Source organism: Neoarius graeffei, chromosome 8 (genome assembly GCF_027579695.1).
Source record: "Neoarius graeffei isolate fNeoGra1 chromosome 8, fNeoGra1.pri, whole genome shotgun sequence".
In the NCBI taxonomy this organism is placed as follows: Eukaryota; Metazoa; Chordata; class Actinopteri; order Siluriformes; family Ariidae; genus Neoarius; species Neoarius graeffei.
Window position 1 is genome coordinate 26,288,156 of NC_083576.1, and position 16,980 is coordinate 26,305,135.

The 16,980-nt window shown below is 42.3% G+C and overlaps 1 protein-coding gene across 2 annotated transcripts in view; it reads left to right on the forward strand.

Moving 5' to 3' along the window:
• gria3b (glutamate receptor, ionotropic, AMPA 3b) overlaps positions 1 to 16,980 on the forward strand; it is a 476,246-nt gene that overhangs the window by 67,819 nt on the left and 391,447 nt on the right. The gene's annotated exons all lie outside the window — the stretch shown is intronic.

The window sequence follows — 16,980 nt, forward strand, 5'->3', positions numbered from 1 at the left end:
CCAACAAAGATCACTCCAAGAGCAAGGTGCGTAATAGTCGGCGAGGTCACAAAGGACTCCAGGGTAACTTCTAAGCAATTGAAGGCCTCTCTCACATTGGCTAATATTAATGTTCATGAGTCCACCATCAGGAGAACACTGAACAACAATGATGTGCATGGCAGGGTTCCAAGGAGAAAGCCACTGCTCTTCAAAAAGAACACTGCTGCTTGTCTGCAGTTTGCTAAAGATCACGTGGACAAGCCAGAAGGCTATTGGAAAAATATTTTGTCAACGGATGAGACCAAAATAGAACATTTTGATTTAAATGAGAAGCGTTATGTTTGGAGAAAGGAAAACACTGCATTCCAGCATAAGAACCTTATCCCATCTGTGAAACATGGTGGTGGTAGTATCATGGTTTGGGCCTGTTTTGCTGCATCTGGGCCAGGACGGCTTGCTATCATTGATGGAACAATGAATTCTGAATTATACCAGCGAGTTCTAAAGGAAAATGTCAGGACATCTGTCCATGAACTGAATCTCAAGAGAAGGTAGGTCATGCAGAAAGACAACGACCCTAAGCACACAAGTTGTTCTACCAAAGAATGGTTAAAGAAGAATAAAGTGAATGTTTTGGAATGGCCAAGTCAAAGTCCTGACCTTAATCCAATCGAGATGTGGAAGGACCTGAAGCGAGCAGTTCATGTGAGGAAACCCACCAACATCCCACCAACAAGCTGTTCTGTATGGAGGAATGGGCTAAAATTCCTCCAAGCCGGTGTGCAAGACTGATCAACAGTTACCGGAAACATTTAGTTGCAGTTATTGCTGCACAAGGGGGTCACACCAGATACTGAAAGCACAGGTTCACATACTTTTGCCACTCACAGATATGTAATATTGGATCATTTTCCTCAATAAATAAATGACCAAATATAATATTTTTGTCTCATTTGTTTAACTGGGTTCTCTTTATCTACTTTTAGGACTTGTGTGAAAATCTGATGATGTTTTAGGTCATATTTATGCAGAAATATAGAAAATTCTAAAGGGTTCACAAACTTTCAAGCACCACTGTATATATCAGCCACTGGGGAGAGCTCTGGAGTGACAGCCTCCTCAGCTGAGTCGGCCACTGGAGTGGTTTCTTTTAGGAAGCGCTCTAGAGTGACGGCCTCCTCCGCTGAGTCAACCACTGGCATGATTGCCCCTCCCCAAAAATTTTCATGGGGTTCCTCTTTTTCTAATGACTAAAGTCTGTGAGTTTCGAAGGCACGGGTGTTCAACCCGAATCAGGTAGTCCACCAATCTGCATGCTCATCCAGAAATGAATGTTACTACGAAGCTTACCCAGATGGGTTCAGGTGGCTTGGGCTCTTGGAGGTTCTCATAGAAGAGATCACACTGCAGACTGAATCCCATAGGGTGATATATTCCGGATTAAATTGCCGGGGGAGTCCAGTCAGACTTTAGACAAAAATACAAGGAGTGAGGCAGAGACAAGGAAACCTAGAAGCAGCATTGGATCGCGTATTGGAACGCTTCTGCTACATTCATTGTATGGTGAAGTATTCTGTTAGATTAGTGAGGGAGGTGGATGTATATGCAGAAGTGTTCAGTTTAATAAAGTGCATATATGTACACAAATACACACAAAGGCAAACAGTCCAAATCGACAGGCTAGAGCAGAAATGTGAAAACAGGCAAAAGGGTCGGTCGAGGCGCAAACAGTACATCAAAGGCGAAATGAGAGCAAAAACGAGAACAAGGCACAAGAATCAAGAAACCAGGAAAACAAGAACACAGGAAGAAAGGCTTGGTAATGCGTACTTAACCTAGCATGATACTTTGCATCGCACTTGTATCAGTGCAGTCCTTAAATATCCAAACACATAGTTCTCTAATTGAATTCAGGTGCACCTTGTTCATGGCGTGCATGCTGGAGCTCACTCTGCATGCACGCAGCCCGGGGTGCACCTTCAGGTGCACGTGCCACAGCGTGCAAGACTGACAGAATCCCCCCAAAGAGCTCCCTCTGGGAGCGAAAATCCATCATGCTTGGCCATGATATTTTTGTGCTGATTTTGACACATGCTTTGGATCATTGTCCTACTGGAAGATCCAGTGATGACCTGGTTTTAGTTTCCTGGCAGAGGCAGACAGAATTTGATTTAAAATATCCTAGTATTTCATGGAGTCCATGATGCCATGTACCTAAACTATCATAGAACTTCCATCATATTTTTTTAGTTGGGACCGGGTTCTTTTCATTATAGCCATCCTTCTTTTTACACCAAACCCACCTTGAGTGTTTATTGCCAAAAATCTCCATTTTTGTTACATCTGAGCATAGAACATGCTTCCAGTCAAAGTTGTAGTGTTTCACAAACTTCAGGAGCTTACATTTGTGGTTAACTGATAGAAAAAGGCATTTTTTTCTGGCATACCTTCCAAATAATCTGTTGGCATGGAGGTCGTGTCTGATGGTGGTTTTAGAGACTGGAAAACCTGAAAATTTTACTTTTTCTTGTAATTCACCAACAGTGATCCTTTGGGATTTTTTTCCTCTTACCATCCTCCTCATTGTACATGGGGGCAAAATAAACTTGGGTCCTCTTCCAGGCAAGTTTGTAACAGTTCCAGTTGGTGTCCACTTTTTTATTATTGCCCTAACAGACAGTTTCATTTCACATTTTTCTTACGGGGTGGCACAGTGGTATAGTGGTCTTTCCAATACCTCATTCACACTCACACTGAAAACACTTTATTGGCATTATGCTGTAATGGTGTTGTGTGGGAATAGGAGCAAAACGGATTTTGTCTTCGCGCTGTCGCCTCACAGCAAGAAGGTCCGGGTTCGAGCCCCGTGGCTGGCGAGGGCCTTTCTGTGCAGAACTTGCATGTTGTCCGTGTGGGTTTTCCCCCAAAGACATGCAGGTTAGGTTAACTGGTGACTCTAAATTGACCGTAGGTGTGAATGGTTGTCTGTGTCTGTGTCAGCCCTGTGATGACCTGGCGACTTGTCCAGGGTGTACCCCGCCTTTTGCCCATAGTCAGCTGGGATAGGCTCCAGCTTGCCTGTAACCCTGTAGAACAGGATAAAGCGGCTAGAGATAATGAGATGAGATTTTTCTTGAGATGAAGCTATTTCACCAAAAGGTGGATGTTTTCTAATCCTTTTAAATTAATCTTTACAAGACGTGCCAATAATTGTGGAGGGCACTAAAGGTGCAGCCTTTATTTTATTTTATTTATTTATTACTTTTATTTATTTATTTTGAAGCCCCTTTCACATATTAATATTTCAGCTAAAAACAACAAGGATGGATAACAAATTTTCATTCCCACTCAGTCTTCCATAACGGTAAATTCACAGGTGTCGTGTATTCCCATCTGACTGTATTTAAAGGGATGCTACGATATGTGAACCTCTGCGAAACATGTGAAACTTGAAGAAGAAGAAAAGAAGAAGAAACCTTTATTATTCGTCACATGCACACTTCAAGCACAGTGAAATTCATCCTCTGCATTTAACCCATCTGAAGCAGTGAACACACACACACACACACACACACACACACTCAGAGCAGTGGGCAGCCACACCAGAGCGCCCGGGGAGCAGTCAGGGGTCAGGTACCTTGCTCAAGGGCACCTCAGCCCAAGGCCGCCCCACGTCAACCTAACTGCATGTCTTTGGACTGTGGGGGAAACTGGAGCACCCGGAGGGAACCCACACAGATACGGGGAGAACATGCAAACTCCACACAGAAAGGCCCTCGTCGGCCGCTGGGTTCGAACCCAGAACCTCCTTGCCGTGAGGCGACCGTGCCAACCACTACACCACCGTGCCACCCTAGATATGATATATAATTAATTCCAGTTTCCAGCCATATCTGCAGATTATTTCTTTCTTTGTTGTTTTGAATTTGCCGCCAGTCACTTTACACTGAGGCATTATGAGTATCTGGATTATGTAGGTGTCAGTAGTTCCGTGGCAACATCACTGCATCATTTACATCACCCCAGCAACAACACGACTGGCCGCATCATGTTAATCTCATGGTTCCAATTCCCACTGGAGCCATGGCAAACAATGATCATTAATGTAACTAAGTCACCAGGTGATAGATTAACATTTTGTCTTCCATTTTGCTCCTATTCCCACACAACACCATTACAGCATAATGCCAATAAAGTGTTTTCAGTGTGAGTGTGAATGAGGTATTGGAAAGACGTGCATCAGAACTAGGGTCATGTGTCTGGGAGGGAGGCCAGAATATTAAGATATTAATATTAAGATTTTTTTCCCTTCTTTTCTACACGCTGTTTGCACTGTTATTGGAGTTGCTTTGCATCTCATTGTACATGGGTATAGTGACAATAAAGGCATTCTATTCTATTCTATTATGGAACATAGAAACAAATTTATGTGATGAATTCATTCATCCTTAGTAACTGCCTGGTCATCACAGATGTTTAAATTAGGCTACTAGTTTGTTTATATTTTGGGAAACATGACCAAGAAAAAATATTGCAGAGACTCCTGATCGGTGCAAAAGAACTGTGTTTGACTAATTGTCAGGAGATCACAAGTTCAAAACACACTTTCCAATGCTTCCTGGGAAATATTTTAGGGATCATAATTATTATTATTTTTTAAATGTTGTTTATGCCATGCCCACTTCAGGTTTAAGTCTGAATATAGATATGAATATTTATGTCATATGGCAGAAATGGCTGAAGTTTCAAGAAACTCCTTTGCATTAAAAAAGAAAGGCAAACAAATCCAAAACTTGATATAATAGCAAAGTCAACAACAGGCAAAAGGTCAAGCAATCAGAGTTATCAGATACAACATTAAGAGAGAGTTCATGTCCCGTGTGAATTGTTTGAAATCCATATTTGTTGGGCATGTGAGTAATTTAAAACTGGTGAGTGTTATCAGTAGTCAGGAGACCTTGACTGAGATAGTCAGTGTGCAGGTTGGGAAGTATAGTCCTTGACGGCCATGTTTGTAGGCTATGATGCTGCTTGGGAAATGGAGGTAACAGTTACAGTATAGCAAGTGGCATTGCTCTACACCTCTAGTACACTAAATGCACCTCTCTAGATAAAAGATCCATAATAATGGCCCTTTTCCACTACCCTTTTTCAGCTCACTTCAGCCCGACACGGCTCGCGTTTTGACTACCTCAGAGCATCACGACTCAGCTCGCTTCAGCCCTACTCAGCACCCAAAACTCGCACGGTTTTGGAGTGGAAGCTGAAGCGAGCCAAACCGAGCCGAGTGGGGCTAGGGGCGTGAGGAGACACTCCCCTGTGCACTGATTGGTGAGGAGGAGTGTCCTCACATGCCCACACACGCCCCGCGAGCACGCTGGGATCTGTAAACACCGTAAACCCGGAAGAAGAAGAATTACGAATTATGAGAATTTCTGAAGCCTTATGCACCTCGCCTCATCTATACGCTCTTGCCAGTATCTGTTGGCGTTGTCGGTGACAACAAGCCACAGCACCAAGACCAGCAACACTAACGACTCCATGTCCTCCATGTTTATTGTTTACTATCCGGGTCGTGAGACTACCGCTTAAAAGGTCACTGATGTCACTGTTTGCACTGCCTAACGACATCACGTGACGTCCACCCACTTTCGCTAACTCCACCCAATGTGTCCACCCACTTCCAGCTAGCACGGTTCAGTGCAGTTGTAGTCGAAATGCAACTCCAACAGCCCCACTCAGCTCGACTCAGCCCAACTCAGCCGCGTTGGTAGTGGAAAAGCGGCATAAATGTGCAAAAGATGTACCCTTGAAGGTAACATGACAGTGAAAAAGAAACATACATTTTACTACCTCAAGAGTATAGAGGAGCTTACCAGCAAAGCTGTTTCCTTAAAAGACCTTAAATATAAACATAAGTCCAACTATATACTCTATGATTGAGGCTATTATTGTGATAGACAGCCACATTGATTTTTTTGAGCATGACTTGACAAAGCCAGAATGTCTGACCACTTTAAGGTTTTGTCTGAGGTAGTACCACATTATGCAACTAAATAACAGGCTCTTCACCTTTAGGTAAGTGACGGAAGGATGAAAGGTATAATCGAAGTAATCAGAATGCATTGATTTTATTGATTTGCCTCCTGAAAAAAAGGTAGTGTTTTGATTTTTGTAGCTTGATGGTTCTCACAGAAGCAGGGAGAGGAGGCAGAAATGTCCTTAGAGCAAACATGTGTGGTTACTGGGTCACACCATGGTTCAGATCCTCCAAGGCTACAGATGCAGAGAGGATGAACACGAAACAGTACAATATTACTACCCTCCTTCCCCTCCTTTCCCCTGCCCACACACACAGACACTACCACACTGATGTAACATTTATGCTGCTACACTCCTACAGTAAGTGGCCTTGATACCTGGGTTGCTCTGAAAAACAGTTTGAAGGTATATATATATATATATATATATATATATATATATGGTGGCGTGAAGATATGAAGTTTCTCTTCGAGTGGTTAATGTATTCACGAGTGGGAGAAGCAAACGTTTTGACAACACATTTCAAGTCAGGGGGAAAACACTGGGAGTGATGTCATCGGAGTGAAATATCAGAAAATATTTCACTCAGATCCACAATGTATTTCATATGAAAAAAATAGGAGTTTTTCAACACAAAAAGATAAACTTCATATCTTCAAGTCAACATGTGATTTTCTTTTTATTTTATAGACACACAAACAAAACATATGCAAATTTATCAAAACAATTCATTGATTTCCTCATGAGTGAAGATATTGAAAAATATTTCACAGTTGTAGCTCTCAATGTCCCAGATGTAGTTTGTATGAGAAATGCAAGTTGAGTATTTCCCCAGAAAACGTTCGTATGTCTGTATTTATTTATTTATTTATTTATTTATTTTTCTATCCACATTCACTGGACAGGAGCAATCGTGTGCTCTGATTGGTTACTCTACTACAAGGCTATCAGCTCATAGACTGTGAGTAGAGAAAAACAAAATGGTGGAGTGTGTTGCTCAACCAACCGAGGATGAAATAAAAACTCTACTCTAAAACAAAACCCCCAAAATTGTGATCAAGTTAAAAGAAACAGAAATCGCTAAAAGAATATAGGGTCCCCCCCAAATATCTTCTGTTCTGTACTCCAGCCCAGTCAGTGGCTGTAATGCACCTTTACGTTGGTTTGCCAACCACCAAAAATCCCTAAAGAAGAAAAAGAAACCCCCCCAAAAAAGCAAAAAAATATTGAATAAAAGTATTGAATTGTAAGAACATATCTTTTTTTTAAAGAATCATTATAGCATTTTTCACAAGTTGCTACTGTCATTTCACTGGTTTGTTTACATTTTAAGCGGAAATGATTTTGTTTGATGTTTTGTATAACATATTTATCGAATCTGAAAAAAAAAGATTTGTTTCTCAAAATCTAGTGAATGCGGATAGAATAAAACCACTATTCCACTCAATCTCGTCATACATGGCTTATAGCCGACTCGGCACGACATGTCTCGTCAGCTATCAGCTCATGTACAATTCAGTTTCATGGAATAAATGTTTTATATATATCCATCCATTATCCATAACCGCTTATCCTGTGCAGGGTCATGGGCAAGCTGGAGCCTATCCCAGCTGACTATGGGCGAGGGTAGATACACCCTGGACAAGTCACCAGATCATCACAGGACTGACACATAGAGACAAACAACCATTCACACTCACTCCTACAGTCAATTTAGAGCCACCAATTAACCTAACCTGCATGTCTTTGGACTGTGGGGGAGACTGGAGCAAACCCACACAGACACAGGGAGAACATGCAAACTCCAAAAAGAAAGGCCCCCGTCGGGCACTGGGCTCGAATCCAGAACCGTCTTGCTGTGAGGTGACAGTGCTAACCACTACACCACCATGGTACCCCTTTACTTCATATAGTGTTTATATATAATATATATAAATAAATATATACACATACAAATAAATATATATTATATATAAATATATATATATATATATATATATATATATATATATATTAGTGCTGTCAAGCGATTAAAATATTTAATCGCGATTAATGTCGCGACTGTCATAGTTAACTCGCGATTAATCGCAATTTAATCGCACATTTTTGTCACATGAAAAACCATTGTAATTCTCTTATCAGCATAAAAAAGTGAATGGGCTTGCTTTGTACCAATGTTTTTTTTTTTTTTATTGCAGAGCATAACACGTCTTGTCACAGCCACTGACATCCATAACTTCCATATTAGATGAGAAAACCAAGGGATGAAAAATAAAGTGCACATCACTGTGAAAATAAAAAAATGTTTTATTTTACTCTTCATTAGTTTCTTTTGAAGAGAAGTATTTGCCATAAAAGAAGATAAAAACAGATAACAAAAATAAAAACATTCATCATATGTTCAAAAACGTTCATCATAGTGTGGCACTGTATTATCTAATTCTCACTGCTTATAACTATACACCTACCCGGTGGAGATGAGCTGGGAAACTGAAGACTGAAGGAACAGTATTGAAAAGTATTTTTCCAGTCTCACCTGTGAAAGGTAATCCCATGTGATCTCGTTTGGACGGTAAACCTATTGGTACAGTTAAACGCAGCACATGAATGAGGCATCTTTATTCTCGGCTACTGTCTAGATGCTATACCAGAGAAGGTTGAAGAATCTCCACTTTGCCCCATCCAATATGGCGGCGAGGATGTTTATATGTCTATGCCTTTCTCCATCACTCACACGTACTCTTATTGAAGCAGTGCGCGACAAGCCTCAACAGGAACTTTGCGTTAACGGCACTATTTTTTTTAATCGCATTAAATTGAGATCGCGTTAACGCGTTATTAACTTTGACAGCACTAATATATATATATATATATATATATATATATATATATATATATATATATATATATATATGTATACACACAGTTAGGTCCATGAATATTTGGACAGAGACAACATTTTTCTAATTTTGGTTCTGTACATTACCACAATGAATTTTGAACAAAACAATTCAGATGCAGTTGAAGTTCAGACTTTCAGCTTTAATTCAGTGGGTTGAACAAAATGATTGCATAAAAATGTGAGGAACTAAAGCATTTTTTAAACACAATCCCTTCATTTCAGGGGCTCAAAAGTAATTGGACAAATTAAATAATTGCAAATAAAATGTTCATTTCTAATACTTGGTTGAAAACCCTTTGTTGGCAATGACTGCCTGAAGTCTTGAACTCATGGACATCACCAGACGCTGTGTTTCCTCCCTTTTAATGCTCTGCCAGGCCTTTACTGCAGCGGTTTTCAGTTGCTGTTTGTTTGTGGGCCTTTCTGTCTGAAGTTTAGTCTTTAACAAGTGAAATGCATGCTCAATTGGGTTGAGATCAGGTGACTGACTTGGCCATTCAAGAATATTCCACTTCTTTGCTTTAATAAACTCCTGGGTTGCTTTGGCTTTATGTTTTGGGTCATTGTCCATCTGTATTATGAAACGCTGACCAATCAGTTTGGCTGCATTTGGCTGGATTTGAGCACACAGTAACAGTATGTCTCTGAGTACCTCAGAATTCATCCGGCTGCTTCTGTCCTGTGTCACATCATTAATAAACACTAGTGACCCAGTGCCACTGGCAGCCATGCATGCCCAGGCCATCACATTACCTCCACCGTGTTTTACAGATGATGTGGTATGCTTTGGATCATGAGCTGTACCACGCCTTCGCCATACTTTTTTTCTTTCCATCATTCTGGTAGAGGTTGATCTTGGTTTCATCTGTCCAAAGAATGTTCTTCCAGAACTGTGCTGGCTTTTTTAGATGTTTTTTTAGCAAAGTCCAATCTAGCCTTTTTATTCTTGAGGCTTATGAGTGGCTTGCACCGTGCAGTGAACCCTCTGTATTCACTTTCATACAGTCTTCTCTTTATGGTAGATTTGGATATTGATACACCTACTTCCTGGAGAGTGTTGTTCACTTGGTTGGCTGTTGTGAAAGGGTTTCTCTTCACCATGGAAATTATTCTGCGATCATCCACCACTGTTGTCTTCTGTGGGCATCCAGGTCTTTTTGCATTGATGAGTTCACCAGTGCTTTCTTTCTTTCTTTCTTTCTTTCTTTCTTTCTTTCTTTCTTTCTCAGGATGTACCAAACTGTAGATTTTGCCACTCCTAATATTGTAACAATTTCTCGGATGGGTTTTTTCTGTTTTCGCAGCTTAAGGATGGCTTGTTTCACCTGCATGGAGAGCTCCTTTGACCGCATGTTTTCTTCACAGCAAAATCTTCCAAATGCAAGCACACACCTCAAATCAACTCCAGGCCTTTTATCTGCTTAATTGAGAATGACATAACGAAGGAATTGCCCACACCTGCCCATGAAATAGCCATTGAGTCAATTGTCCAATTACTTTTGGTCCCTTTAAAAACAGGGTGGCACAGGTTAAGGAGATGAAACTCCTAAACCCTTCATCCAATTTTAATGTGGATACCCTCAAATGAAAGCTGAAAGTCTGGACTTCATGTCCATGTCCATTATATAACTAAAACTTGAATATGTTTCAGTAAACAGGTAAAAAAACACAATTTGTGTCAGTGTCCAAATGTATATGGACCTAACTGTAAATAAATATGTATTTATATATAAATATATATATTCATGTAACTTCATGTTACTTTCTCCAGTGAGAGTAATTTAACTGTTGGGCCAAGATGCAGATGTAATGCAGCAATGACAAACCAGACGCTCGCGGATTTAGAACAAACTCAGGGTCTTAATAGACACAGGGAGAGAAGGCAATGTACAATAACCAGGCCAGGTCAATACCGGGAAATCCAACTGAGTAATGAGGGCTAGGCAAATTGGAATCAAGAAAGACGGAGATCGAGAAACCAGGAAGCGAGAGAAAAGAGCAAACAAACAGAAGGGCTAAGCAAAATGGGAAGAAACTGGAAGGCAAAAAGGGTCATACACGGAACTGCAATCAGATACAACCACTCAGTAGGCTCATGAAAAATGTGGAGGCAATACTGTGCAAAGAACTAAACAAGCAGAGGGGTATAAGTATGGACATAAACAAAAAGGTACAGGTGATAACAATTAGAACTCGGGGGAGCCACTCCTAGGAAGTGGCTCTGGATTGGTGGATTGGGTGCACGTGGTAGTGTCAGGTGTGTGAGTGGGATTGTGGGAAGTGGAGTCCAGAGTGTTAGGTGAGCCTGGGAGCGTGACAGCAGAAAAAATACTTTGGCTTGTATTGCCCTATAAATGCAAGTGAAGCCAGTGATTTTATAGTGTACACAATAGAAGCTGATAATAATACATTTGCACTATTTGATAGCAACCCAGAACCAGGACATACTACCCTAAAAATATGAGCAGGTCAGTTTTGCTGCAGACAAATATATGTGACAGATATTGGGGACTGTAAAATGTAAAAAAAATTTTTTTTTTGCTGTCACGCTCCTGGGCTCACCTTTTAAGGATAGCAGCATGTCACATTTCCAAATGTCTCATCTCATCTCATTATCTCTAGCCACTTTATCCTGTTCTACAGGGTCGCAGGCAAGCTGGAGCCTATCCCAGCTGACTACGGGCGAAAGGCGGGGTACACCCTGGACAAGTCGCCAGGTCATCACAGGGCTGACACATAGACACAGACAATTCACACTCACATTCACACCTACGGTCAATTTAGAGCCACCAGTTAACCTAACCTGCATGTCTTTGGACTGTGGGGGAAACCGGAGCACCCGGAGGAAACCCACGCAGACACGGGGAGAACATGCAAACTCCACACAGAAAGGCCCTCGCCGGCCACGGGGCTCGAACCCGGACCTTCTTGCTGTGAGGCGACAGTGCTAACCACTACACCACCGTGCCGCCCCCATTTCCAAATGTTAACCATTTAAACAATTTGCCTACCTCATTATGCCTGAGCATGACAATGGATAATTTCTTAAGACTAGAGCATTGATTTAGTCTTTTCTAACAAAATGTTTGCATGCATCATGTTAAATTAATAGAATGGTGTAAATTCCTGTGAAGTCTCCACAGGCATTCACAGGGGGTGTCAGTGAATTGCTAATTGTTTAATTTCTCTTGAAGCTACAGGATATACAGTGAAAAATAAAATGCAATATGTCACTAGTTCATTGATATGAATCTGTCACATCCCATTACCCTGAATAAAAAGGTTGATGGTAAGTATTATTAAGCATTCTGCCTTGTTAGCATTTAAGAGTAATCAGATGTAGTGTGTTTGTGTGGTAGCTTTATTAAGTCATACATATTTGTGATTAAATCAGAGCCATTTGAAAATTAGAGAAGGGACCTCTAGCTAACCTTCTCCCGTGAAGGAAGGGCTTGAATTGTACAGACACAAGCACATTTAATATGCACATGTTTTTCCAACACAAGAACATTCAAGGGTAGGGGTAATTGGCTTATACATAAACGTGAAGAGCAGTATGACACTTTGAAAAAACCTGCAAGAATAAAAAGAAAACACATAAGAGGAAGCAACAGCATGATTTATAATTCAGCAAATCTTACAGCAACAATGCTTTTTTAAATTTGATATTGAGTGTGCATATTTATATAAAAATAAAGCTAAAACATGAAAACTATCACAAAACATGAAGCATGAAATGATCAAACAGTAGCATCAAGGAGAGTAATAAAATTCTAATCAGCTTGTCTGCTAATAGTGTTATGCCATGTAATACCGGTTGTACTGAATGCCATGAAGGGTACAATTTATCCATCCATCCATTTTCTATACTGCTTATCCATTGCTGGTTGTATGGGGAAACTGGAATCAATCCCAGCTGACTTTGGGCAAGAGACAGGGTACACTCTGGATAGGCTGCCAATCCGCCACAGGGCTAACACAGAGATGAAGAACAAATCACACTTACACCATGGACAATTGAGAGCCGCCGGTTGACCTCATCCATATGTCTTTGGACTGTGGAAGGAAACTGGAGCACCCGGAGGAAACCCACACAGGCATGCGGAGAACATGCAAACTCCACACATAAAAGCCATGAGGATCAATCCCAGAACTTTCTTGTTGTGAGGCAACAGTGCTAACCACTACATCACCATGCTGCCCAGGTACAGTAATAATAATAATAATAATATGGGCGGCACGGTGGTGTAGTGGTTAGCGCTGTCGCCTCACAGCAAGAAGGTCCTGGGTTCGAGCCCCGGGGCCGGCGAGGGCCTTTCTGTGTGGAGTTTGCATGTTCTCCCCGTGTCCGCGTGGGTTTCCTCCGGGTGCTCCGGTTTCCCCCACAGTCCAAAGACATGCAGGTTAGGTTAACCGGTGACTCTAAATTGACCGTAGGTGTGAATGTGAGTGTGAATGGTTGTCTGTGTCTATGTGTCAGCCCTGTGATGACCTGGCGACTTGTCCAGGGTGTACCCCGCCTTTCGCCCGTAGTCAGCTGGGATAGGCTCCAGCTTGCCTGCGACCCTGTAGAAGGATAAAGCGGCTAGAGATAATGAGATGAGATGAGATAATATTCTGGGCAGCACGGTGGTGTAGTGGTTAGCACTGTCGCCTCACAGCAAGAAGGTTTTGGGTTTGAGCCCACTGGCTGATAGGGACATTTCTCTGTGGACTTTGCATGTTCTCCCTGTGTCTGTGTGGGTTTCCTCCAGGTGCTCCAATTTCCCCCACAGTCCAAAGACATGCAGGTTAGATTAATTGGTAGCTCTAAATTGACCGTAGGAGTGAATGCGAGTGTGAATGGTTGTTTTGTCTCCATGTGTCAACCCTGCAATGATCTGGTGACTTGTCTAGGGTGTACCCCACCTCTTGACCATACTCAGCTGGGATAGGCTCCAGCTTGCCTGCAACCCTGCACAGGATAAACAGTTATTGATAATGGATGGATGAATAATAATATTCTGTTGCAGTGGGTTGTGTTGCGACCTCACAACTGGTTCAATCCTAAGCCCAAGTTACTGAGTGTGTGGAGTTTCCTTTGGATTCTTTGGTTTCCTCCAATCTCCAAAAAACATGCAAGTGGGCGGATTTTCAACACTAAATTGTCCCTAGGTGTGGATGAGTATGTGATTGTGCAGAGATGGACTGGTGTCCTATTGAGGGCGTATTCTGCCTCATGCCTGCCTGGGGACAATTTATCTCAGCCAATCCACCCATTGGCATATTTTGGGTTTTTTGGAGGAAACCAGGGAGCCTGTAGAAAACCCATAGGGATATGGGGAGAATATGAGAAACTGTGGACAGACAGTAAGTTGAGCTCAAGAACAAACCCTGGATCTGTGAGGTGACAATATTACCCAGTGTGCCACTATGCTGGCCAAAAACAGCATTATTCACTCCTAAAATGTAAACTATACCACTTGTGGTCAAATAAAACTGTAATTTTGTTCAAATTAAAATTAAGTGTACATTTGACTCAAGGACAAGCTTTGAATTTTCTTTCCTTTTCCCCCCCAATTTTCCCCTCTAATTTAGTCTTGGCAAATTCCCACCCACCAACAAGCTCTCCCCGATCATATGAAGCATCCTACTGTATCTTTTCTAACTGCTGCTCATGCTGTATTACTTGGCCAGCTTATGGCTCATTCACAACCCACCGTACGTGCTACTACGGGCGGTCTACGGTAAAAAATTTGGCAAAACCATGCTTGAGACTTGCGCGACACTTGCGTGTGTTCAGTGCCGTAGAAGGTTGCAGACTGGCCATGGACACTTTTGGTCCTGCACATGCAAATTCTACGGGTCTTGCGAAAAATCAAGAATGCATACACTACATACGGGACCCATACTCCTTTTGTACGCCTGAACCAAGTCAGCAGCATGGCTAGTAGGGCCTTTTTGCGATGACAGTAAAGCCTCACTCACAACCTGCCATAAATGTTTTGTATACGCATGGGTCGCAGGGTTTGGTACTGTAGCTCACATCTGTGCCGCAGGGTCGCGGTGAACCCGGGGGAAAGTTTGGGGGAGGAGTACGGGCAAAGTACTTGTCAAGTACAGGTTGCATGCCTGACTTCCTCAAGGCGTGGGAAAAATTGCACCGTTAGCCCATGGAAAGCGTATGTCTGACACACGTGATCAGTGCATGTTCAGTGAGTATGGAATGCGTGTGACTTTCATTTTACCAGTTTCCTGTGCTACGAGTATGGGCTGCACTTGTGAAGCATGTGTGACGCATGTTATTAGCAGGTTACAATCACTCATAACTTGCATGTGATGCAAGCCAGGAGTGGGTATAAAACCAGCGTGTCTGCAGCATTATGCATCTGTCTTTCGACTGAAAAACATTGGATATTTTGTGGAAAAAATTTAAATAATTTCAGTTTAAAGTTTAGAAAATGGGACCCAAGAAGAAGTGAGCAAAAGTGAAGTAACCCAGTCTGAAACAGCAGAGGAGGAGGAGGAGGAAGAATTTGATGATGTTTGTAGCAGCACCGGCAAGCCCTGCACAAACAGGGAGAAGTATGCCTTCAAGCCGGCAGAAGGCACAACACCCCGCCAGAAGTATTTTCACAGGTAAATACACATGCTTTAAACATTCATTTCAGTATCTATGCTTATGTAAATAATATTATATATGCTGATTTTCATGCATGTTTCAGCTAACAACACCCAGAAGTAAGCATTGCAATCCCATCATCGCTGTCAGACCATTGTGCCATGCTCAGTGATAAGGACAAGGACATCCCAACACCCCGTCCCACCACTCAGCAGGAGTAGGAGCAGAACAGTAGCTCGGAGTCAGAGTCAAAGTGTGTTTCAGTGCTCAAACTGTTGGACTATTTAGTTGGGATTTTTTTACAATGTAATAAAATGCATTATTCCCTTATACTCATGTTTTATTATTTGACGTTTGCATGGTAAATTAACATATGCTCAAATAAAAACATAAATGAGATGGTCTTCTTCCCTTCTACAATGCTACACGCTACATGATCGATTCCTTGGTTCCTCCCCAATATATATACCCCCTCGTGTTTTGCCCCTCATGTTGCGTGCAGGTTGCGTGCACTGCATGCAGGTCGTGTGCGCTGCATGCAGGTCGCGTGCGCTGTGTGCTTGCCACACATAGGGGTAGAAAGTGAGATGTACTTCTGTCTTGCAGGCCGCACAAATAGCAAGTGTGGAATACTTGTGTAGTACTTCTGAGGCACGTCACTCATACAATAACTATGCGTCACTCATGTGTCTTACTGTCATTGCAAAAAGCCCCTACTAGCCATGTTGCTGACTTGGTTCAGGCATACAAAAGGAGTACTGGTCCCTTACATAGTGTATGCATTCTTGATTTGTCGCAAGACCCATAGAATTTTCATATGCACAGTGGCGATCCTAGAGTGATTTACTCCCCGGGCAAAACCCCCTGCTGGCGTGCCCCCCCCCGCCCGTCTTTTTTTTTTTCGGGGTTTTTTTTTTTTGGGACCATTTTTTTTTTTCGCGCCCGCGCCGCTCCCCGCGTTGGGCTCTGTATTAGCCAACAGAATGTTAACAGCTTTACATGGTCATTTAAACATTTCTCGTTGTGTGTTGTACGTCACGGACACGGCCCGTTATAAATTTGCTGTTACCAGAATGGCAATGATCAAGTCGTAATGTATTACTTAAGACTCTGTGTAATGTCATAGTAGTGTAGTACTATGGTAGTAAAGTCTTTTTGATGACTAGTACAACGTTCCGCTGGCGGGATTGTGCATATTATGGGGCTACGACAAGTTAGGCACACACACACACACTGATGACGTCACCTGCGCAACTTTGGTATTGGGCTTCCCCATCCAAAATGTTCACCCCCCCGCCCGTCTTGTTTTTTTTTCGGGGGGTTTTTTTGGGGGACCTTTTTTTTGGGACCGTTTTTTTTTTCGCGCCCATGCTCGTGCCGCCCCCCCCCACGATGCCGCCCCGGGCGGCTGCCCGGTCGGACCGCCCCCAGGACCGCCCCTGCATGTGCAGAA